Source organism: Octodon degus, unplaced genomic scaffold (genome assembly GCF_000260255.1).
Source record: "Octodon degus isolate 3935 unplaced genomic scaffold, OctDeg1.0 scaffold00261, whole genome shotgun sequence".
In the NCBI taxonomy this organism is placed as follows: domain Eukaryota; kingdom Metazoa; phylum Chordata; class Mammalia; order Rodentia; family Octodontidae; genus Octodon; species Octodon degus.
In genome coordinates this window covers 2,260,334-2,285,093 of record NW_004524837.1, presented here as the reverse complement: position 1 = coordinate 2,285,093, position 24,760 = coordinate 2,260,334, and the positions used below count along the sequence as shown (strand labels likewise).

Here is a 24,760-nt window from a genome sequence, read left to right as displayed (position 1 = left end):
AAGAAGTCTTACATCTTTTTGCTCTCATTCTCTTTTATTACCTTTTATTTATTTATTTTTATTTTTTTGTGGTACTGGGGATTGAACTCAGGATCTTACACTTGCCAGGCAAGTTCTTATTCTACTGAGCTATCTCCCCAGTCCCTTAATTACCTTTTAAAGCAATTTGCTTTAAAAAGAGTATATTACTGATTGATATGACATTAGAAATGGTACACATTTAGAAGACCAAAATGACAGGTATTTCAATCATGATTTTAGTATTACACATTGCTGTCCTCAATGTAGTTGCTCACAGATACCAGCATAGAGAGTTAGTCAGGGTGAGATTTCTACCCACTAACTGCTATTTTCTAAAACCTGATGGAATTTCTTAGGACAATTGCTTTATCTATCTTGTATACATGTATGTATGGTTTTGCCCCTTCCTTATTATTACCTAACTTTTCTCCTTTCTTTCTCTTTGTTATTTAATGTTTAGGTTTTATTTCTTTCCATTTAACTGTGTTTGTTACATTTTTCAGTTTTTATTTCTTCTTTTGAGTTCTATTAGGGAGAAAATGTGATATTTACACATGTGAGTCTGGTTTAATTCACTTAAGAGAATTGCCTCAAGTTGTGTCCACTTACCTACAAAAGCTTTGAGTTTGTTTTTCTTTATAGCTGAGTAATACTCCATTGTAAAAAAAAAACCCAAAAAACAAAAAAACACATCTTTTTCATCCATCCCTCAGGCGACAGGCATTTTGGTTGTTTCCAAGATTTGGCTATCACAAATTGTGCTGCTATAAACATGGGAGCACATATATCACTATGATACGATGTTCTCAGTTCTTTTGGGAAAATTCTCAGAAAGGGGATAGCTGGATTGAACAGGATTTCTAGTCCTAATTTTTTGAGGAACCTCCACACTGATTTCCATAATAGTTGCACCAGTCTACTTTGCCACCAGCAGTGGAGAAGGGTTCTTGTTTCCCTGCAGCCTCTGCAACATTTGTTGTTGGTTGATTTCTTTAAGATAGCCATTCTATAGATTTCTCCACAAATACATGAAACAACACTGAGAAATCTATTCTTTATGAGAATAAAAGTATTAAAAACATTAAAAATAATACACAATTTCAAAACAAGATGACAGGAAATAAACAATGGTTGTTATATTGTTTCTTGTTATCTTCCAAGTAATTGTTCAGATTACCACATTATAAGCATGCAAAATTGGTCCAAACATAAGCATTAGCTGTTTCTTTCAGTAAACCAATAGAAATTAGTAGTATAATTACCTTAACTATCTTGTGTAAACATATTTCCTTTCTTCTTTTCTCCTTTCCATCATCCAGTTGTTCCTTTCTTTGAGCAGTTTCTTTCTCACAATATCTATTATACTTTTCAGAGTTTGTTTACTCTTCCAGTTCCTTACACTAGGGAGACAATATGATGCTTACCTTTGTGAGTCTGATTTATTTCACCTTTCCTTTTTACGGCCAACTCAACCCACCCTGTGAACGAGGCTTGCACAGCATGTGGCGCCAGGGATTGAACCACGGTCCCTGAGCTTGCCTAAGCTTGCCTAAGCAGGTACCTGATGGCTGAGCTATCTTGCTGGCCTTATTTCACTTATGAGTATGGCCTCAAGTTGCATCTATTTACTTATAAAAGTCTGGAGTTTATTTTTTTTTAGAGCTGAGTAATACTCCATTATATAAAAATATCATATCTTTTTTATCCTTTCCTCAGTTGATGGGCATTTGGGTTGTTTCCAGTATTTAGCTATGAAAAACTGTGTTGCTATAAACATGGGTGCACATAAATCACTGTGGTATGTTTTCAGTTCTTCTGGAAAAATACCCAGGAGGGGAATCGCTGGGTTGAATAGGACCTCTAATCCTGGGTTTTGAGGAATCTTCGCACTGATTTCCCTAGTGGTCATACCAGTCTTCACTCCCACTAACAGTGGAAAAGGATTTCCTTTTCCCCTCCAGCATTTGTTGTTGGTTGACTTCTTGATGATAGCCATTCTTTCTGGGGTAAGATGGACTCTCAGTGTTGTTTGTTTGTTTGTTTGGTTGGTTTTTTTTGGCGAAACCAGGGATTGAACTCAGGCCCTTGCACTTGCCAGGGAAGCACTTATTCCACTAAGCCATCTCCCCAGCCCCCTCTCAGTGTTGTTTTAATTTGCATTTCTTGCATGATCAATTCTGTTGAACACTTTTTAATATATTTATTTATTTGTCATTTGTATGAAGATTTGCCATCAGATGAATCTGAGAAGTGTATATTCATCTCAGATGCCCATTTTTGGATTGGGTCTTTGAATTTTGAGAGCCTAACTTTTTTTTTCATTCTCTATAAGCTCTAGATATATGTCCTTTGTCTGAGGGACCGTTGGTTAGATTATTCCCAATTCATGGGTTTTCTTTTTACTCTGTTGGTGATTTCTTTTGACATGCAAAACTTTTCAATAAGATGTAATCCCAGAAGTATTTCCCATGCAGTTTGGTTTTTGTTCATGAACTCTCTTCCTACCTCTAAGTCTTTAAGATTTCTATCTATATTTTCTTCCAGGAGATTTAGTGTTTCTGTTTTAATCTTTAGATCTTTCATCCATTTTGACTTTAGTTTAGTACATGGTGATAGACATGGGTCTAATTTTAGTCCTCAACATATGGAAAGCCAGTTTTTCCAGCACCATTTACTAATGAGACTATCTTTCTTCTAGTGAACATGTTTGGACCCTTTGTCAAAGATCTAGTGGCTGAGTGTGTTTTTAGTTTTGTCTGCATCTTCAAATCTGTTCCAGTAATCCTCAGATCTGTTTTTTGTTTTGTTTCTTTTTTTTTTTTTTTGCCAGTACCATGCTGATCTTACCATAGCTGCTTTGTAATATAATTTCAAGTTATAGATTGTGATGCCTTCTGCCTTTCCTTTGTTGCCCAGTATTGCCTTTGCTATTCTAGGTCTCTGTTGGTTTCAGATGAATTTTAGGAATGTTTTCTCTTGATCTGTGAGTTGCACTAATAGTATTTAGATAGCAATTGCATTGAATCTGTATGACAATTTTGGGAGCATGGCCATTTTCACAAGGTTGGTTTTTCCTACTCATGAACAAAGAATATCTTTTTATTTTTTTCATGATTATTTGATTCTTTTTTTATTTCTTTTTATTTTCTGAAACTCTCTTTAATCTCTCCTTACAGAGTACTCTAATTTTCACTGTATATAACTTTCACTTCCTTTGTTAGATTGATTCTTAAATATTTCATTTATGGGGCGTTGCTATTGTGAAAGATGTGTTTTCCCTAATATCTGTCTTGTGAGTTTGTTTTGTGTGTACAGGAATCCTATTGTTTTTAGAGTGTTGACTTTGTATCCAGCTATGCTACTGAATTTTGTTATTAATTCTAGAAGTCTATTGGTGGAGTTTTGGAGGTCTTCTATGTAGAATATCATGTCTATGCAAATAATGATTATTTCACTTCTTTCGTTCATATCCTTATTTCTTTGAGTAATCTCTTAACGTCTTTACTTCTTTGAGTAATCTCTTAACATTTGGCAATGACTTCTCCAAGGCTTTATTTTATTATATCGCCTTTTAAGTCATAGACATTGTACTATAGATGTGATTCTTTTCACTTAATAGTATATCGTGAGCTTTTCTTCATTTTCCTGAATATTCTTGGTAGACTTCAATTTAGTATCATGTTAATATTGGTAATCCATAAAGTTTGAAATCTGTCTAAATACTTTTTTGTTTGTTTGTTTTTTATAGACAGGGTCTCACTATGCAGCTCAGACTCAATGATCCTCCTGCTTTCAGCCTGCCCAGTGCTGAGATTATAGGCACCCAGTCTAGGTCACTGGCTCAGCTCTTCCAGGGGTGGGGCTGGTGTTGCATGTGGTGTTGGGATCCAACCCCTGTCCCAACACTTGCCTTCACAGATGCTTATTCTGCTGAGCTATCTTACTGGCCCTGTGTAAGTGTTCTTCTGATATTGGATACTTGAATTTCATTCTCTAATGTTAGGAAAAATGTGTTGACCATACCTAAAAGAGTAGTCCTGCTCCCTTCTGCAGATATGCTTAGGGATGGAGCCCTGTTGAGGTGGTCATATGCTTGGCACATCTAATTGCTTTCTAGGAAGTCTGACTTGTGCCATGACCCAGCATTGGGCATAGCAGGTTTGGTTTAACCCACTGGTGAGCACTCTGAGCTCCTTGGAAATGTTTCCCTTGCACGAGTGCTGTCACTGTGTGCTTAATAGTTGTGTGCATAAGAGTCACTCTGGTGGACTCCCCACCCACAGAGGCAGTCTTTTCTCCCTAAGCACCAGCATGATGTTGGTCTGTGGCCTGAATCTGGTGTTAACGCTCAGGGGACTGTGGAAAAGTTTGGCTTGTCCTTAAGAAAACAACATCCTCTCCCACTGGGCTCTGTCCTGCTGTGACAGCTGCAGCCTCTTGTCACCAAGAGAGCTGGCTTTCAAGGATATGTCAGAGCCACTAAGCTGGCCCACTTGGACCTTACTCTGTGCACTTGCAGTTATTTGTGGAAATATACACTGTCATTGTTTCAATCTGTTTGGGCCAAGGATCTGTTCTTTGGGTCTAGAGTGTCCTACTAATATGTGTAGGAACTTGTTGGCTTGCTGGCTGTCTTTCTGTCATTCATCTGTCCAGGATTCCACGCCCATCCTCATCAGCCTCTTGAAGAATGGAATTCATACTTTAGTTGGAAGGGCGCATGGTCTTTCACTGAAGCTCTTGCAGTATGCTCCTTACCCCAAATTTGTTTGAAAAGAAATAAATAGAAAAAGCAGATTAGTGGTGTGAGGTTGTTGTGGTTGTGACTGTTAACCATTTTCTTTCAGGAAGATGAGACAGACAGGGAATAAAATGTTGAAAGTCCCCAGGAGGTGTCATATGAGAACCTTCCTCTGTAAGAAGTTTCCAGAAGCTTTCTGAATCTCCCTTCAAGCAAAGAACATCATTATTTCTAGTAATCTCAGTGAGATGCAGTTGGTGGAAGTTCCAGGAATTCCACCTGTACAGTTCTAAGTAGCAGGACCCTCTCAGTGCTGCAGGATCTGGCTCCTTGGAGCAGATTTCTGGGACCTTCAGTGCTGTGGTCTCTACTGCAGACTGTCACATGGCCCATGGGTGTGGTATCGGGTTTGGGGAAGCAGATGCTTTTAGACACTTTCCTGGAACTGGGACGAGTTTTTCCAGAAATCTAGGATGGTGAGAGACAAAACATTCTGGGATAGAGAACTGTGGTTAGATGGGTGACTGCTGATATGTCAAATATACAGTGCAAGATTGAGGAGCAGAGGGGTTGGCACAGCTGGGACATGGGCAAAGAAGGGGCAGGCCATCAGCTCCTGGTGTCATCCTAAAGGCTGCCAGACAAGGGGTCCACATGCAGTTAGGGCCAGCACAGAGGAGCCCAGTCCAGATGACCCAGTTGACCCAGGGATCAGGGACCTAGTTCTGGGTCTGCCATACTGCCGTGCCTGGGTGAGGAGCACTGGGTCCTTGACAGTGAGTGTGGTAGAGTATGTCCTTGACCTATTTATGGGACAAGTCCCAGCTGGTTACTTATAAAGGGACATTTTGACTGTGTGACCACAGTGGGTAATCCCTGACTATTGCACTGACTATTGCACTGTGTGACCACAGTGGGTAATCCCTGACTATTGGGTTCTAGCAGGCAGCAGAAAGAAAATTAGGGAGAGTCTTACTCTTTAGTTTACTTGAGAGATGCTCTCTGTCTATTTTTAGTCTGTAATCCTTCTTAATGGGTGATTATGAGCTCTGTTCTTAAACAAATTTTAATTTCAAAAATCACAGTTGGTAAAATCATGTTCATTTTGTTCACCACAGATCATAGACACACAGAAAAACTGTATCAAATATGTTTTATAAGTGTTCAGTATTTTTGTATATATCAGTGATGGTCTTAAAAATTCCATTAAATAGTAAGTACTTTTATTTTCATATGCAGAAGGATAGTGCTACAGATCCATGACTTACAAATTATTATTAGTTAAGAAGTATATATGGGTTTTTAAATTAAATAGTGATAAAAATAATTACCAAATCTTTGGAACACTGAAGCATGGATAAAACATTCTGTAACAATAGATATTTCACAATACACACTTTTTCTGTTTCTTGACAGTACCATGTGACATCATATTAGTCCATCATTTTTTAATTGATTGTTTTCTTTGCTATCATCTCCGGTATTTTCTAATAGCATATCTTATTTTAAATTTTTTAACTGCAGAATACATTTAACCTTTCTTGGGAGCTTGGCATATTTTACGAACTGGGGAAGTAGCAGCAGAAGACCCAGAAACTTGGGGAGAAAGTGAAGGAAGTGGAGGTAAGTAGCTTTGAAGGGTTCCTGGGATGCCACCATGACCATCATCCAAGCCATGTAGGATCCCCTCCTCCGGGGTGTGTCTCCTATACCCAGCAGGATTCCAGTATGCTCAAAGAGATGCCCACCTTTCCTTACAGTCAAACCAAGTTCCCAGGACTAGGAGAACTAAGATCTGGGGAAACTGGTGCAGAAGCCACAACTTAGTATTCAACATACCCTTGTTGACTCAACAGGCCCCAGGTCAAAAGGCATGCACCAAACAGAGAAATCACAAAAGGCGATGGTAATCACTCAGCTTCCGTACCCCCTGGAGGAGCTCAGGCCTAGCCCTGGGGGACAAAATTCAGGGCTTAGGCTCCCTCCACAGACGGAAGCTCCAGGGCCCATAGAGTTTGTGGCTGACCCTGCAGCCCTGGCCAACATCCTGTGAGGTAAGGGTGTGAAGAGCTGTCCAATCTGGCCCCAGTCCAGCCTGGCTCAGAGAGCACTGGTTCGAGAGAGCCAGGGATGTGCCATCTGATGGGGCCAGGGTGCTCGAGCCTCTGCATACCTGGTCCCCAGAACCCCCGTCCACTGACTAGGCCCTGGCAGAGCTTCCTGCTTCCCAAGGCTGGAGGGATCTGGACCCCAAAGTCAGACTTTGTGTCCCCAGAGGCTCACGACTCTGGTTCCACCTTCAGGATCTTCCTTTCACTCGCTGACCTGCCCTAGTTTACATGAACTCAGAAGAGAGACAGGTGGCAGGAACTGGATTTCAGTGAGCCAGGTCTCAGGCTTGCTCCTGGAAACCCCTGTACAGCATACTTCTCTCCCTGAAGAACACAAAAATGTCTTTCATTCAGATGAAGGAACAGGGACCCTCCTAGGTCTGGCCCAGTGAGTACCATTAGGAGAAACCAGAGATAAAGCACACCCCAGTGATGCCCATGACTCCCATTTGATGGCCTCCCCTGCCTCTGTGGCCCAGCCTGTGCCTGGCCATGTGGTACTGCTTGTCACCCACCCATCACCCTTCTGATGGGCTCAGCGAGTACCCTCCCCTGGCATCCCAGCTCTTATTTCATATTCATTGTTGCAGCATATTGCCATTTGACCCAAGAGTTCAGTGGGCCCAATGGTTGAGTGGCTCTTCCTTTTAGCCCTTATTTATTTGGTCTTTCCATGGGACTGGGGGGCAACATTCTTTTATCCTTTAATAAAATTTCTACAGTGTCTGAACAGCCAAACCAAAACCAAACAAATAAACCAAAACCAAAAAAATACATTTAACCTTTCTTTCTTTCTTTCTTTCTTTCTTTCTTTCTTTCTTTCTTTCTTTCTTTCTTTCTTTCGAGACAGTATCTCTGTTTAGTTCAGGCTGGCTTTGAACTTACAATGATCCTTCTGCTTTAGCCTCCTGACTGCTAGGATTATAGGAGTATGCCACTTTGCTCAGTAACATTTAACTTTTCAAAGTAATTATTTAACATATATTCTTGAAATCTCATATGTGGACATATTTTTTTGCTTTCCCCCCCCTGGGTTAAGACTGAAATTCTGTCATTCTTCTGGCTGATTTACATTTCTGCTCTCATTTCCCTGACATTTGTTAGTGTAGCCAGGGGCCCTACCTTGATCTGGTTTTTTTTTCTTACTGTTTTTATTTAGTAAACCATCCTGGAGATTAGCATCATAATGAAATTTTGGAGTTTTTAAATCTTATTTCTTATAACTCATCTTGGTGGTCTTGATTAGAATTTCTGGTAGAAGGAAGGATAATTTTATAACTCTCAGCCTGCTAGATGTTAGATATGCCGAGTTCACATTCCCCCAAACTGAAGAAAGAATTCTAAGGAACAGTGGAAATTAAGAGTAGGAAAAATTGATTGAGATAGCTTCTGAGAGCCAGGAGGGGACCCTAAATTGGGTTGCCAACAAGCCTACTTCTCAGAGGAACATTCATAGAGCAAAATCATGAGGTCAGTACATAATCACAAGGTGGGTACAACACGGGTCAAAACTATGGTTAACCAGTTAGCTGCTTAGGTAATATTGATGTGTGGAGGCCACCTGAGCAGCTCTCCATGAAAGAAGAGCGACTGTCTCCATTTTGACTGAGCCTGACCCTATTTCCTCGTATTGTTCTGTACAGAGCTGGCTAGGACTTCTGTTTATCCTTCAATTGGCCTTAAGCAATGTGTATTGGTCCAGCTGAGGTGCTGGTGATAGTCTGTGAAGGTGGCATGCGTGTTTCCCTGGTAATCTACACCTGCTGCTCTTTAATGTGAGCTGGGTTGAGACAGGATGGTAGAACCAATGCTCCATGCCACCAGCTGGGATCGAGCCTCAAGACAGAGGCTATGACTTCCTGGGGCTTGAAAGGCTACACCAAAGCTGAAGCACCAGACTTACCAAAACATTAGATACTATATAATGCAGATTACTCTCTGTATATCCTCTCTGCATATCGGCAGAGGTAAATGTAGGCCACCCACCTAGCTCAGCTCACAATGATCACCTACTTCCCACAATTCTCAGTCAATCCTCCTCAAGCCACTTCCCCACGGAGTAAAGACTGGGTCACTCTCTTGGTTCCGGAAAGTCATCTTTGTGGCTGGACTTAGGGCCCCTTGACTCCCCGATGATTGAAAATATAATTTAGTGTCTTTATTTTCGCCATGGGTTGCACTGAAAGTGGTGGATTGGATTCAACTTGATGGGATTCCAATAACGTAACTTTGGGATCACAAATATTGGCTTCTTGGCTCGAGACAAGGATCTGGAAGTGTCTCCTACATGAATGCAGAGGGGAAACAGGTAATACAGTGAGTGTACTTGGAAAGAACAAGGGTCTGTTTAGGAAGGGATGGGTCAGGAGGTTTCTGGTCATCCATCCGGGTGACTGATGTCTATCTGGACTTCGTTGGTGATACCAATTGTCTTATCCCCTGGGGAGGTACCTTCTTTGGTCATTCCATCTTTATCTTGGGGCCTGGCCTCCAACAGATGTGCCTCCAGCCACAGCAGCAATCTGTTGTCATCCTTGGCCCTGACCTCATCATGGGCCCAGTGCTGTCTGACTGTCTTTTATATTTCTACCTCACTCAGTTCCATAGTATTTTTACAGTGTAACTTTTATGTACCAGAGCTAATTTTTGCTTCTCGTTGTAGTTGACTGAATGTATTTTCAAGTAAATTTTCACAAGAAGTATATACATTGTAAGTCTGCATATTCAACATAATACCTATTTCTCATAACTAAATTTGCTTTATTGATTAAAGTATGAGATTATAATGTTAAATACACAAGCCTATCTATACACAGGAATAAAAATTTGATAGGGTTCAAGATTTGAGGATCATAGTTTCTGTCACTCCTTAAACTCTGTCTCCATCATTATATCCTGGTTTATCTTGCTGGTTGCAGAATTCTGAGACATTTTGTATTTTTTCTATTTTTTTTCCTTCTGAAATATTTGGCCAGTACCTGACCTGTTGTGATGAGGGACATTTAAAGACAGGGTAGAATGCATCTGTATTACTATTTACAAATCTGAAGTTGTGAGAGAATAATATCAATGTCCTTGGGCAGCGTAAAGCATAGACATCAATTATAATAAGCCTACAAATAATATTTCAGTATGCTGATGGCTCCCAAGCAAAATATTTTACAATAGAGGCATTAGGGTTTAAGATGATGCCCCTGGTTGTCCTTGCCCTGAGGTTGTGGGCCCAAGAAAGGCACTGGGGACTGTCCAACCTGGGGACCCCTGCAGGGGCAGAAGGGAAGGCCCCAATTTAGCCTGGCAGCAGCTGCTGGGGTTTATGGCTCTGGAGCTGGGCTAAATGAAAGGAAATAGGTGGTGCCCTCAGCTAGGAGAAACAGAAACTCTGACTCAGCTGGCTCTGAGACCAAGAGGAAGCTGTCACCTCACACACCAGGAAACAGGAAGCCATGGCAGGTGTGGCCCTCAAGCAAATGATTCAGGGTCTAACAATGGCAGCAGACTGTGCCTCTTTCTCCTCCTCCCTGCTGCCTTCAGCAGGAGCTTTGGCTGCATCAGAGGAGGCCAGGGCAGCAAGCAGGTGGTGTCTGTGCTTGCACCAGCTGTGCGGGGCTCAGGGCTCCAGCCAAGGATGCAAGCCTCTGTAGTCTGCTGGTCAGTTTAAGTCCTGTCTTCATTTGGGACTCAACCCTCCCCAGAGGAGGCTTCTGGTGCCAGATGAACTTCTAGGCTGGGGACCTTTTGGCCCAGGCTAACCTGATCCACCCACCCCTGCAGCTGAGAAGGAAGCTTCAAGAGGACAGATGGAAACCATGGCTCTGTCAAGGAGAGGAAGTGGTTCCCTGGGTGGAGCCAGGGCAAATTGCTCCCACTTCTTTTGTGTGTGTGTTCTAATTGGAGAAGAGAGAAAAGAGCAAAAGAAGCCAGACAAGAGTCCTTTTTTTAACCAGGAAAGTACCTGAGAGTCCCTGGAGGATAGGACCTGGTGCCCAAGTTGGACTTGGGACTCAAAGTGGTGCACAGATATGTGTTGCTACAGCCTCCCAGTTCTGGGAATTTAGGGATGCAAAACCTGTCCACATTGTACAGCAGGCTCCAGATAGATTTGCATGGTGACACGTGGCATCTGGGAGGATGAATTATGGTCTAGGTCAGGCCTGCAGGCAATGCAGACAGGAAAGAGGACAACACATCACGGCTGCCAGGACTGTCCTGGGCCCTGCCCGGCTCACCATCATCAGGGCAGGTGCAGAAAGGGCTGCTGTGCTGGCCACACACCTGCGCTTAAAATGAGAAGAGTTTGCTGGGCTGGGAATGCAGCACTGAGGTCAGGGTCTCAGCAGATAGGTGAGCCCTGCCAACATACACACCACACAGCACCACACACACACACACACACACACACACACACACACACACACATCTTGGCTGATGAGTGTTGCTAGGGGTGGAGACAGGAAGTTGTCTCAGCTTGGCTTCCTGGGCCTTCCACATGGTAGGTTTTCCAAGGCCCTTGCTGGTCTCTGTAACTGTCCAGCTCTTCCTCAGGCATCCTTTGGCCCCCTTCCTTTGCTGCTGTTTGGGTTGCTGTCCTTTCTCCCTCCCAGGTTTTTGTCCTCTCTCTTCCCTTCCTGCATCTCTGCCCAGAGGCCCCCAGCACATCTCACTTCAGACTTTCATTTGTGACCAAACTGGGATGTGGAGTGTGCTGGGCGGGTCAGGTGTGTTGGAATACACATCCCATCTATTGACCTGACTATGGCCTGGACCCTGTGGCTCTACATGATGTAGCTCCCGGACGTGAACACGTGGGGTGCAGCCTTAGCCCAGCATGACCTGGCCATGTGATATTTGCAGGGCTCCCCTTCTCCCTGAGTCATAATTCCTTTATCTGAAAAAGCAGGGAGAGTAGTAATTACCTGGGGTGGAGAGGCAGGCTTCCAATTAAACAGTGATTCTTGGGTAGCTAAGATGTAAGAGTCCCAGATACGTAAGGATGATTGCCCCTGTGGTTACTGGTGGTGGTGACCTATGTTGGGAAGACTGCAGCTGTGACCTTCCACCAGACTCCTGTGGCAGAGAAGGCCTGTAGGTGTTTTGGTTCAAACCTGTTTAGACATACATTGTTAAGCTCATAGCTTCTGACTCTTGCTTTTAAAAAAATTATTCTATCTTTGCCGGCTAGCTCTTTGCACAGGAAAATAGGAAGAAAATAGTCCTTTTCCATTGGGATTGAAAGAAGTTGGAGAATCCCTAAAGCAGAGCTAAGGATCCGGAGCTGCAGCTTAGAGCAGATGCTCCTACTGAAGCCAGATGGCATTACTGAGAGGGCGACACTGCCAGCCATTCAAAGGCAGCTTCCACTGACACTGGCCCGAGATGCAACCTGGCAAAGAGTCTTTGACCTGTGATCACACGTGACATCGCCAGTGAGCCCACCCCTGTTACAAACAGGGTCCTGAAGGCTAGGAGGACCTGGGAGAAATTGTTTAAATTATCCTATTTTTCCCATTATAGTAAAAATAACACATAAATACTGTGATGAATGAAATTAGTGTTGGATTTCAAAGTGCTATTATACGTATAAAAATACCATTTAGTGCATGTCCAAAAGAATTTCTTGCCAAAACAGTTGCAGTCCTCTGCCAGAAGTGTCTTTCACAGCCGATACTACCCTCCCTCACAAAATAAAGGAGAGAGGAGGAAGGACAGGAGCTGTTTCATTGTACAACAATAGCTATCTTTGAGGAGTCTGAGTAAACAGATCAGACAATGGCTGTCAGCGGCATCCAAGTAAATCCCTTCTCACTGTAAGAAAAGCGATCTTAAAAACTCAAATGGAGACAACTTGACATTAAAAATCTCTTTGCTACCTTTTTTCTTTTCCCCTGTGAGAGAAGACAATCTAGTTTAAAAAGGTAAATTAATTGCCAAAACAAGGAACTGCCACAAGTGGAGGAAGAAACCATGCAGGTATTTTGGCTCAAAACTATTTTAAGATCCAATGATCCTTTATGTTGTCTACTGCCTTTGAGCCCTGTTTTAAAGAACTTAAAAAAAAAAAAAAAAGAAAGAAATAAATAAACAGCAGAGAAGCGGGGAAAGATCAGGGACTCAAGTGTTCCGTAATCCCCTCATTGGCCGGGTGCCACCTGGCGAGCCACAGTCGGGCTGGTGGCAGTCAGCATATGCTCTTCATGTTTCATTTCTCTGCAGTTACCAGGGAAACAGAGGGCTAAATTGTCATACAGATGATTGCTAGGGGTTACAGGGAAGGTGATGGGGGGCAGAGGTATGAGCAAAATATTTTCTATACATTGAAGCCCCTCCCCCCAAAATGGGTGGTGCCATATGTTTGACTTTGCTTTATTTATTTATTTATTCATTTGTTTAGTCGGTGAGTTTAATAACATGCTTTGCACGACTCCCCATGTCAGTTTCTGTGGATGTTTCATTCTTTTTAACCTCTTGCTTGCATGGCTATATCACTGATTTTTCTAACAAATTCCTGTTGATTGATATTTAGGCTCTTCTGATTCTGGCTGTTAGAAAAAGTGCTACAGTGAAAATTCTTACCCATAAGTACTTTTGAACTTTGTGTTACTCTACATAAATCCTGAGGCATAAGTCAACTGCATCTCCAGTCCCCCGCCTTCCCACCAAGGTGCAGAAATTTGCCCATTTTCTCTAAAGAAGCAGAGACCTGAGTGGTGGTGAATGGTAGTGGCTCTTGGGGGGCGGGGGTCATGGCTTTGGTTCCCCACAGGCCACAGGAGTAATGGAGGCACACAGTGAAAAGGAGCAGTGGGAGAAATTAGCCTAAGAAACTGACGTTGTTTGCATAATTGTCTGCGATAGGAGTGCACTGTGAGAAGAGGACCTTGCAGATTGAACAGCAGAGGTAGTTTCTCTGCCATTGTGTTCTTAGCAGTGCTTCTCAAAGCATGATCTTTGGGTGATCTGAATTAGAGGCATTGGGACAAGATTCCACAGGTTCCAAATTTGATCAGTGTGACCAAACCTGCAGAGTCCTGCAGCTTGCTTCAGTGACTTTCGTGTGAGTAACGGTTCGAGAATGTGATCAGACTCTGCTCTCTCACTTAACAGGTGACTTTCCTCTGTGTATGTATTGAGATCTTCATACATTCGGACACAGTGCCACCATCTTACTTTGTTACATCAATTTGCTGTGGCTTTCCATGCCTTTCTTTATTCTGTATCTTATTGAAATGACTATATTCTTTACTTCCTGTTTCCTCCAGAGACTAAAAGTTGTTTGCTTTGCATTAGCTCCTTTGGAGCTTGCTCTGACAATTCAAGCAGCGGCTCCACTTAAGACATGGGATAACCCATATTCTGATCCTCCTCTGAAGGATGTGAGAACCTTAGAACCTTCATCATTTGTCATCCTCTACCTCTCTTCCTCGTTATTGGTCTACTACTTTACCTATTGATTTTCTGTGGTGGTGGGGATGGAATCTAGGGCTTCACTCATGGTACGCAAGCACTTGCCCACTAAGTTACACCCCAGGATGGTCCAGCATTTCAGCCTGCTATGGTTACTGACCATGTTGTATCTTTATGACTGTTGTGTTGTTTCATTGGGCTGTTTCCATTATTAATTCTTCCTGTTGGAGTTTATTTACATTTGCCATTGTTTCCAAATACCTCATTGCCCATCATGCCTGCTGATTTCTGTTTTCCTTCTGGGTTTGATTTTCCTCTTGATATAAGGGAAAGAAACTCATAACCTGAAAGATATTTGGGACAAGTTTATGTTCTCTAAAACTAATGAATTTTAGGAACAATGGAAGTTAAAGCAGAACATACTTATTGAGGGAAAGAAAGCTTCTGTCTGAGAGAGGGACAGAAGGGGGCCTAAACAGGTTGCCAAAGAACCTGCCTTTTCTAGGGACTTTTATACAACAAAACCTAGAAGTGAGGCAGGTCCAAAGTGGGAAACACGGGAACTCTAAAAGTGGGCATGAGGTGGGACAAAACTATGGTCAGCCAATAAGATTACAAGCATAATTGCTCAGGTAAAATTAAACTGGGATCAAATGGGGAAGCAAATCACTTAGCAAGTGGGCATGATGCACAACAGGGGCTTTTCCTTTAGGGTGTTGAGTTAGTGACTCTTCCTGGCTTTCTCAAGGTGACAGAGATCTATTTAGAATATTACTCCCTGATATTTATCCTTAGTGAGGTATGCATTTGTTTGATGTTTTGTCTTGAGGTCTGGCCCACAGGGAGGTGCCTGTTCCTCTCACAGTTGCAAGGTATCTTGTCGATACTGGGTCCTTCCAGGGCCTAGCCCTGTCTACCTACCTATAATATTTCTATCTAACTCAGTTGCCTACAACACTTTCGTGGATGTGGCTTTCCTGTGGCCAGCATCAAAGTGACTCTGGACTTGGTGAACCATTCAGCCTTGTTTGAATGCACCTCTTGCTCACTGTAGAACAATGGTTCAGTGTAACATGACATTGTGAGAAATCTAGCATATTTCCATTTAGCTTGCCTTGCTTGGTGTTTGTAGCTTTCCTTACACTGAAAACCTGTGGCTTTCAGCAACCAGGGACACTTGAGCCATAGTACCTCTCAATGAATTTGTTCTCTTCCATTTTCCTTCCAACTTCTTAGAGAAGAATGTATCATAGTCATACATTGAATCCTTTTATTCTACTGTCAATAATTCCATCTTTTTCTGAATTGCTATCATCTTGTTTATTGAAATTATGTATTTTTTATGAAGAAGATGAGTTAGAACTTTAATATGGGGCTTAATCCCTTTTATCTTTCATGGTCATTGGGTATTGTCTCAAACAAACAGGCCTTTTATGTCTCATCAATTTTATTTTACTTGGGCACATGAATTGCCAGAAATAGGGAAAACACCAAGTACTCTCCAGTTTGTAAGCAGGGCCATTGACCGTGTAACTTTTTTTTTTCAGGTGCTATGGATATTTATTTATTTTATTATTTTTTCCCATAATTTGATTGAGAAACACATAGCAATGAGACAGTTTCAAACCAAATTGGTAGGACAGTTCCAATAATTAACACATTGCATACAGTCTTCCTGGTGGTTAATTGCTGTACAAGATGCAGACATGATATCCTACTTACAAACACTATTAGAACAAATCCCTCTATTCATTAAGAATGTAACTATATATCTATCTTAACCATTTTGAATACACAGATACAAAATGGACATGAATCTGTATCCCCTTTTCTTGTTTAGTTCCGTTATTTGAATATTATAGGTATGTTAACTCAGCAAAATATTCTAAAAGAGTCCAGTAGTCCATAATAGTATTGGGTCTTCTGCTTCACTGGCAATGTCAGAAATTGTTAACAAGAGTCCCCTACAGCTCAGCATAATAGCATGGCATTACTTCTTATACTTCGTTGTTATACTTTTCTGCAGGATGGTTAAGACCAAGGTAAAGCAGGACCTATGCAACAAGAGTTGTAGATTTTGAGTCTAATAATGTCAGTGAAATCCCCTCAGGATTTATCCTGAGATCCTGTACCTCAGATTGTAGAACCTTTGTCAGTGTCAGCCATGGGGATGAGTCACGGCCATTGCTTGGCCAATGTGCTCTCTGTGAAAGCCTGAGAGAATGTTTTCTCTCCATGTGACTCTCCTTAGGCACACTCTACATCATCAATCACTTTCCTCTTTGGCGCCATAATCTCCTTGATCAGAAAATTTGGGACACTGCCGAGTTACATGATGTTACAGTACAAGTTCTCATATGTCCTGAGTCTTAATTGACCTTGGAAGGCTAGGGCCAAAGTGTTGGCTTTCCTTGCAGCCCTCCTTTTTCTCTAATTTTGGTCTGCTAACTTAGGTTGTTAACCCTCCAGAAGAGAAGCTTATTGAATAACTCTGTCTTTATCTTGTCTGTCTCTCTGTCTGTCTGTCATTCTCTCTCTCTCTCTCTCTCTCTCTCTCTCTCTCTTTCTTCCCCCCCCTCTTGCCCCATCTCTGTGCTATAGTCTTGCTAACTTTCTTAGTTCTAACATTTATTACTAACTCATTTTTCTCCTGAGGTGCTGAGGATTGAACTCAGGGCCTTGGGCCTTCTAGGCAAGCACCCAACCACTGAAACACACCTCAGCCCACTAATTCATGTCTATTTAATTGGTCACTCACATGCATTGTGTTTCCTTGTATAGATATCTAGTTGACATTGTGCTAAGAACTTTGAGACTTCTGTGAAGATACTGTCAGATCTTGGGCTGTGAACTGTGGGCATGGGCCACTGCCCCTGAGTTTGGGTCTGCCAAAGAATGGTTTTCGAGTTAAGGGAGGAGGAGGAGGAGGAGGAGGCTTTCTTTGGGAAAATGTCAACCTTTCTATGGAGAAACAAGCCTAGAAGTGTAGCTCTCTTTGGGAAACCTCTCCCACTGATGATCTGTTCAGTGTCTTGGTAGCTTTTCCCTCGGGTTAAAGGAACTGTCTTGTGCTGCCCATGGACTTAGTTTTTCCTAAGTAGGGTAAAATGCTAAGCTGAGTGAGATAGATTAATAACTGGTGTTCAACATCTTGTTATACACAGATGAATGGAATTAGCATGGTGCTGGGTGTGAGAGGCTCCCTCAGGAGTGTTGCCAGTAGCATAAGAAACAGAACTGGAGAAGAAGAAGAGAAGCTGCTATGGAAGCTGTTGAAAGTTGCTGGTGCTCTTGGGCTATTCTGCTGGGGGAGCTAATCGTGCTGGTTTTCCTGGTGAACATGGTTGTTCTTATTGGAGGAGGAGCTTGGGACCTTGCTGCTGAGGATGTCTGGGATTCATTTTGGGGGAGCTCTGGACCTCACTTTGAGCATCTCTTCCTGGCTCTGGAAGGGAAGGTGGTACACTGCGGTCACCTGGATAAGCTTGATGTTGGCTTTGTTGATGGGAACTTATCTTCCCTCATCCTCAGAGGAGTTTGGGACCTCACTGTTGCTGAGGAGGGCTGTGGTGCTTTTCTTTCTTTTTTTTTTTTTTCCAAAATTTTATTGATAAATAGCAATGAGACAGTTTCAAATCAAATCGGAAGTACAGTTTCAACAAATAACACACTGCATATATTCTTCTTAGTGGTTAATTGCTGTACAAGATGCGGACTTGAGATCCTATTTACAAACACCATTAGAACAAATCGTTCTATTCATTAAGAGAATGCAACTATATATCTATCCTAACCACTTTGAATACACAGATACAAAATGGACATTCATCTGTATACCCCATTTTTCTAAGTTCCGTTATTGAATATTATAGGTGTATAAACTGTGGTGCTTTTCAAGAGAGCTCTGGTTCTTACTTCAGGCATTACTTCCTGGCTCCAGTTTAGATCCCTCAGCCTGCTGCCACAGATCCTTCATCCTGTTAGTGTAGACTTTTTAGCTTCCACCACTGACCTTCGGGCCTTTCCAGTGCAGATCCATTAAGCAGGCCTGAATGAGACATTGCCATGCTCTGTAGGCCTCCAGTTGGATTTGTGGGAGGCATTGTTATGAGCTCCAGGTCTTCGGCTGGACTCACACAGGATCTCATCATGGGATCCAGGCCCTCAGCTGGAGTCTTGGGTCTTTAGTGTGTGGACAGATTTCCTGCACTCTTTGTATATGATGCTTTGGGTGATTCTTCTGGTTTGTGTCTTGTTGTCCCCCAAACCCTTGTGTAGTCATGGGGCAGGGACTTCTAGAGTTTGAGATTAACTCATGGCACACTAAAATTGTGGGTTTTAGTCCTGCCGTGATTATGGGTATGAGTGCTACACCCAGCCTGGGGCAGATATCTTGAATGCAACACAAGTGAAACAGAGAGTCAGACTTCCTCTCTGTTGCCACTGCTCCTTCCTTGCCTCCTCCTGCTCTTTGCTGCCACCATGAACTGCTGCCCTCTGCTGTATGCCACTCTGCCTTGAAGTCAGCTAAGTATGGACTGAAACCTCCAGTTACTGTGAGATAAATAGAACTTTTCTTACTTCATTTTGTTGTTTTACTTTTTACTTTTTAAATTTTTTTGCAGTACCGGGGATTTAACTCAGGACCTTGCGCTTGCCAGGCAAGTGCTTATTCTGCTGAACTATCTCCCTGGCCCTCCTTCCTTCATTTTGGGTGTTGGGGATTTGTCCCAGCAATGAGAGAAGAGTAACTGAGAGAGTGATTCATTATAAAATAATCATAAAATATGTCCTGCATGGTATTGTTTCCTTTGCAAACCCCCAAACTACAACACTGGTATACCAAAGGATCCAACACTGTTAATGCTTAAAAGGCAACAGAAATGCCTGTACCTTAGCAAACAGCTTCCAGTAGCTATTCTAGAGCTGCAGTGGTGCTGGGCTCTGCCAATGTAAGGGCAGAGTAAGAAGCCTGAGTGGGAAAGAGGGAGCGCCTGCAGGCCGCACACTTCCCAAGGCCTGCGGGGAGAGGCTGCTTTGCCTACACACACCTCCATCTGAACTTGGGCTGTGGGCTTCCCCAGGAGCCTGGGGCTGGGAGATGCCCTGCTAGCTCAGGAGCTGGGTCCTTCTACAACTCTTCATGCTGCACAAGAAGTAGGGATTTGGTGGTCATCTCAGATTCCTCTCCTTAAATGAAAGTCCTTTTATTTCTGGTCTTTCAGAAATGCCTGCAAGCTCAGGGCATTCTTCTTGGTCCTGACCATCAGCTTGGTTTTGTTTTTGCCCACTTTTTGATCCTGGTGGTCTCAAGAAAGATAAAGACAAGGAAGAAAGAGAGCTAAGAGATATTTTTAAAGAAAGCAAAATAGAAAGAAGGAAAGAAGAGGGGGAAAGCATAAGCTCTTAGTTTTCATTTTTATGAACATTCAATAGACTTTAAAGGAGATTTCATGAGCCTTATGCTTCCCAAGGTTCTATATGCCTGATAAAGCCATTCCTGTCACTTTGATGTATGAGTGACGTTCGGGCATGGTTCGAACACTGGATCCTGCTCTCTTCCTCCTTCCTCTGTGCATTCTTTACCTTCAGACAGGTGTTACCACCAAGGATAAGTGTGAAACTCCATTGATATTTCCTTTTGCAGGACAAGGATCCCTATGTCCAGCAGCATCTGCTGTTCTGGACTAATTTGTCCTCCTGTGTTTGCCTATTGTGTGGATGTCCCGTTCTTCCCCTCCCAGCTGCCTGTCTCTTCCATATCCTCTTTGCCTTGTCTTTTCTTTCCCTCTCTCTCCCCTTCCTTTTCTCTCTCCTGTTCCCTTTCTCCTTCTTCCTCTTCTCTTGTCTCTTTTGTTTAATTAAGAACATTTCCTATTTTCCTTTCTGAGTTGTTCCTACTGCGTGGAGAAGTTCTCTTGGTGGTAACTTCTATGCCCCTGGATATCACAAAAGTTGTCTTCATGTTTTGCAACCATGGGCTGAGCACTGTAACACTTGTAGTTGAGCTTTCAGGTGGCCCTTGTGGCACCTGCTACAATGATGACATGGGCAGCTCTGGAGTTTTCTTCCAAGAAGATTCTGATTGAAGCACCTTCGGTTCTGGGAGGTGTGCACTAGGAGCCATGTGATTCCCTTTCTTTCTGGAAGTCTGGATTAGCTGAGATCCCTGCTGACTTTGGTGGGTTTGTATTTGGTCTTTCTGCTCAGTTCCTGTTTGTGAGCTCTTAAAAGTGTCTCTCAGATCACCCACTGCATCTTGGGCATCAGGGGAGTAAGTGTTGATTGTTGATTTAAGGTAGGAGATTTAGTGATCTGATGTTGGAAGGTTGTTCAAAGAGCCTATGCAGTTTCAGAAGCAAATCCAGAGACAGATGAAGCAATAAATTGATATGAACACAGGGCGGTCTCTATCTTTGTCTCTCTCTGCCTCTGTCTCCCTCTCTGTCTCTGCCTCTCTATCCCTCCTCCCCACTCTCCATCCTACTCTTCCTCCCTCCTTATAACTGAAGTTTATATTTGGAATAACTAAACAGAAGGTTTTTAATAAGCATAGAAATCTAAATTAATCTGAGGAAGATGGCTTCAGACCAGGTGTGCAGCACAGTATTGTAAGTTTGAGCTGTGGTCTCTTATTGGGGTTAGCAGTGAGCTCAACCAGAGGAAATGAAGAAGCTTCAGTCTGGTGCTTTATTTAAGTTGGGAGCCAAGCTCAGTGCTCTGTTTCAACCAGCACATAGCTACATGGCAGACTGTGCAGGCTCTATTTTGGGTCTTTAAATGCCTTCCTCTGGCTGTGCAGGTGGGATCCTGTGACCGCAGATGGCCTTGAAGCAGTGCGAAGGTCCCTGCACCATTTTGGTTCAGTTTCCAAGATGCCACAGGAAGGAAATGATTCTGACCTAGAACCAACAAGGTTTTCCACCTAAGCAGATAACTAGACCTTGAGGGTGGGGGGCAAGGGCTACAGAGCCCCCAGAAGCATCCATGGTTCTGTTTCTCTATGCTGAGCAAGATGCTAAAAGATATCATTTAAACTTGGAACAAAAGAGCATCTTAAAAAACATGGGAAGTGATATCCCATTTGAAGTCTCTTCCCTACTGACCCAGAAATTGGATGAGTGGTTGAGCGCTCACTGAAAGGCAAGTTTGTAACTATGTCCTATTGTGATGACTGCAGGAAAACAAAGATGGAAGAAAAGTCCAACAATTAAAGGATGTGAGCTCCTAATATGCTATAATTTGGATCAAAAATGTCCTTAAAAAGTCTGGGGATCTGGGAAGGGGGCTTTGAAAAGTGATTGGGTCATGTGGCACTCTGTCCGTGGATCGATCCATTCATAAATTCATCACTGAATGTGTTGTAAGGTGGGTGGACCTGCTGGAGGGATGGGCCACGTGGGGAGTGACCTGGAGGGTACTTTCTCATGCCCTTCTCCTTCTTCCTTCTCTGCTTCCTGTCTGCTGGGAGCAAGCAGCTATCCTACAGCATGCCCTCTACCAGGCTATTACTGCCGCACTGTACTGTTTGATACACTGTGTCAACTTGAGAAGTTCAGAAGCTTAATTAAGTGACTCAGCAGAGAGCCAGGATTCTTGGTTTGTAAACATCCTCATCCTGTGTAAGAGGAGGGAATGGACAGTGTGAGAGTTTTACACCCCCATCCCCAGGGTAACTGATTGATAATGTAAGGAAGAGAGAGAGGCTGGCTAGAAGCCTCAGCTGCTGCCCTTCCCTTTGCTCTTTGCTGTTTTCTGCTGCCATGAACTGCTGCTCTCTGCTGTGTGCCACTCTGCCTGGGAGCCAACTGACTATGGACTGAAACCTGCACAAACAGTGAGCCTTTCCTTTTTTCATTTTGGGCGTTGGGTATTTTGTCTCAGCAGTGAGTGAAAAGTAACTGAGACACTCACTACAGATAAAAAACAATGAAAGCATAAGCTCAAATTCAACTCTGAGCTTAAATTTATTTATGTCAGGTATTCTGTATAGTGACAGGAAGCCGACTAACACAGAATCTGCCCAAATGTAGGTCCATGACTGCACTGCTGAGGAGAATCCCTGCTTGTGACTCACCTGTGTGGGACAGTTGTGTTTGCATATAACCGGGGGTTCTTGGGATGTGAGCTTGGCCTCTTCTTCCCTGGGAGTTATTGGGTTGTGGTGGATTCTAGGTTTCCTCTGAGGAAAATGCACTAAATGAACTCTGCCTTTGTTTCCATGTATAAATGTAGGGGGCTACGTGTGACAATTTGTGGGGCATCCTACACTCTGGCGCCCAGTGAGTGATGGCCTGTTGCTTCTGGGAATTCTTTTCTGAGCTATGGGATTTTGTGTGGACTTGTTTATCCTCATGCTAAGAGGTGCTGAGCTGGCACTCCTACAGTCTTCACCTGGATGCAACAGCCCTTTCCCTGGTGTCCAGAGGAAACCCTGGTACAGAAACGGGGCCCAGTATCTGTAAAATCTTTTCATGCAGGAGTCTGGAGGTAAGAGCTATGGCCCTGTGCTGCAGGAAGAAAAGAAGGTGAGCCAGCACCTGCAAGGAGACCAGGCCTCTCCTGCTTCCAAAATCTTCGTGGCTCCCAGGGCTCGGGGTCATCCCTGGCAGAATAAGGGCTCCGTGGGGAGATGGCCAGTGGCACAACTGAGCAATCTTTTCCCAAAGAGAAGGTCTCAGAATCAGAATCAGAGCCTGGATGAACAGAAAAGGAAGTTATTAAAGAAACCCAATTAAATGTGAGTGTGATTTAGTGGGGAATAAATACTGGCAGTATTGGCTTACGGCATGAACCAACCAGAAATATATGTCAGGGAGGTGTGCAGAATGAGATAGTGGAAAGTAGCATGGAAAGTAGTCTTCCTTTATAGCTCTCCCTTGGCCAACATCATTTCTCTTCATAGCTGCATGGTAAATGTCTGGCACGAGAGACAGGTGTTGCAGGGTTGTAGTGTGGACCCAGTCTGTTCCTTGCCCGACATTATCCTGTTTTCTCTGCTGTCTAAGTTACTCTTCTCTCATTGCTGGGACAAATACCCAACACTCAAAATGAAGGAAGGAAAGGTTTATTTAGCTCACAGTTACTGGAGGTTTCAGTCCATACTCAGCTGGCTCCAAGGCTGAGCGGCACATGGCAGAGAGCAACCTTTCATAGTAGTGGCCAAGAGCAGACAGCAAAAGGGAGAAGTAGCAGCAGCAGTGGCAACAGAGAGCAAGTCTGTCTCCCTTATTTGCATTCAGCCTGTCTGCCCCAGGCTGGGTGTAGCACTCACTCCCATATTCCCAGGGGAACATGAGTTAATCACAAACTCTGGAAGTCCACCCCATGACTGCATGAGGCTTTCGGGGGACAAGTAGATATGAACCATAACATCTGCCCTATGAGGACCTTGTTCACGGCTTTTTTATTGAGTCCCATCACTGACGGAATCCCCTTTTTGCATGGGGTTCCTTTATTAATCACCTGGCATGGCTGCAGGAGGCAGGCACCATGGTGTGAATGCTTTATGAGCTCAGATACCATTGTGGGCAAGGCCCTGAAGACAGAGCAGCAAGAACCTGAACTTCATTCCCAGGTGATACGGGCAGGTGCACCCAGCATGGGCAGTGGACGCCTCACCCTGACTCTGTCTCGTCCCTCTGTGGAGTGGGGACTGCATCATACTGCTGCTGTGCTCACGGCCAGCATTCCCCGCCGGAAGGCTCAGGGGACAGCGCTGTGTCTCTTGCAAAGCCCTCGCCTGCTGCTGTCACTGTCAAGGATGAGAGACCAAGGCAAGTAGTTGTCTCACTTTAGATGAATGTGTGGGTGCATAGCCTCCTGCTCAGAGTTCTGTGAGTCTTCGGAGACCCTCTCTCTTAGAGGTGAACACACCTGCCATACGTGGGCATGCGTGAGGTGGGGAGGTACAGAGTGTGCTTGGCAGGGCAATCAGAGCAGCATGGTCTCAGGTACAGAGTTAGCAGGTTAGCCTGTATTCAGCCCAGTTCAAGACCACGGACCATCTCTGCCTCTCAGAGACCCACAGGTGTCGAGTGGAAACGGCACACACACCAACACCAAAGCCTGTGTGCAAGGCTTGGTACAGACCACACTCCAGCTGAGGACAGTGGGGTTGTGTCTTGGAGCAGCTCATTTTTAAAAGCTTAACAGGGAGCAACAGGGGGCATGTTGTCCTCAGGAACTTTCCCTGCACCAGAGCTAACATTTTTATTCTGAGCTTGTTTTCCAGATTGCTGACTGCAGTTTCTGAAAATCTGATTCTTCGAATGCTAAAAAGCAATTACCTCATGCCTCCATCTGTTGCTCCCAGTTCCTCTCCTCACATCTCACTGCTGCACTCATCAAAGCATTTGACTTCCGATCACAGAGGTTCAGAGAGCCTGGCTACTGACACCTGCCTTCCCCTTCCAGGTCCACCCTGCCACAGGGGTCTGTCTCTCAGACCATCACATTGGACCCTGAAAAGTGCAACACAGTC

At 43.6% G+C, this 24,760-nt stretch overlaps 1 pseudogene; it reads left to right on the top strand.

The window, feature by feature from the left end:
• Positions 1 to 6,419: 6,419 nt before the first annotated feature.
• LOC101560057 overlaps positions 6,420 to 24,760 on the top strand; it is a 36,457-nt pseudogene continuing 18,116 nt past the window's right edge.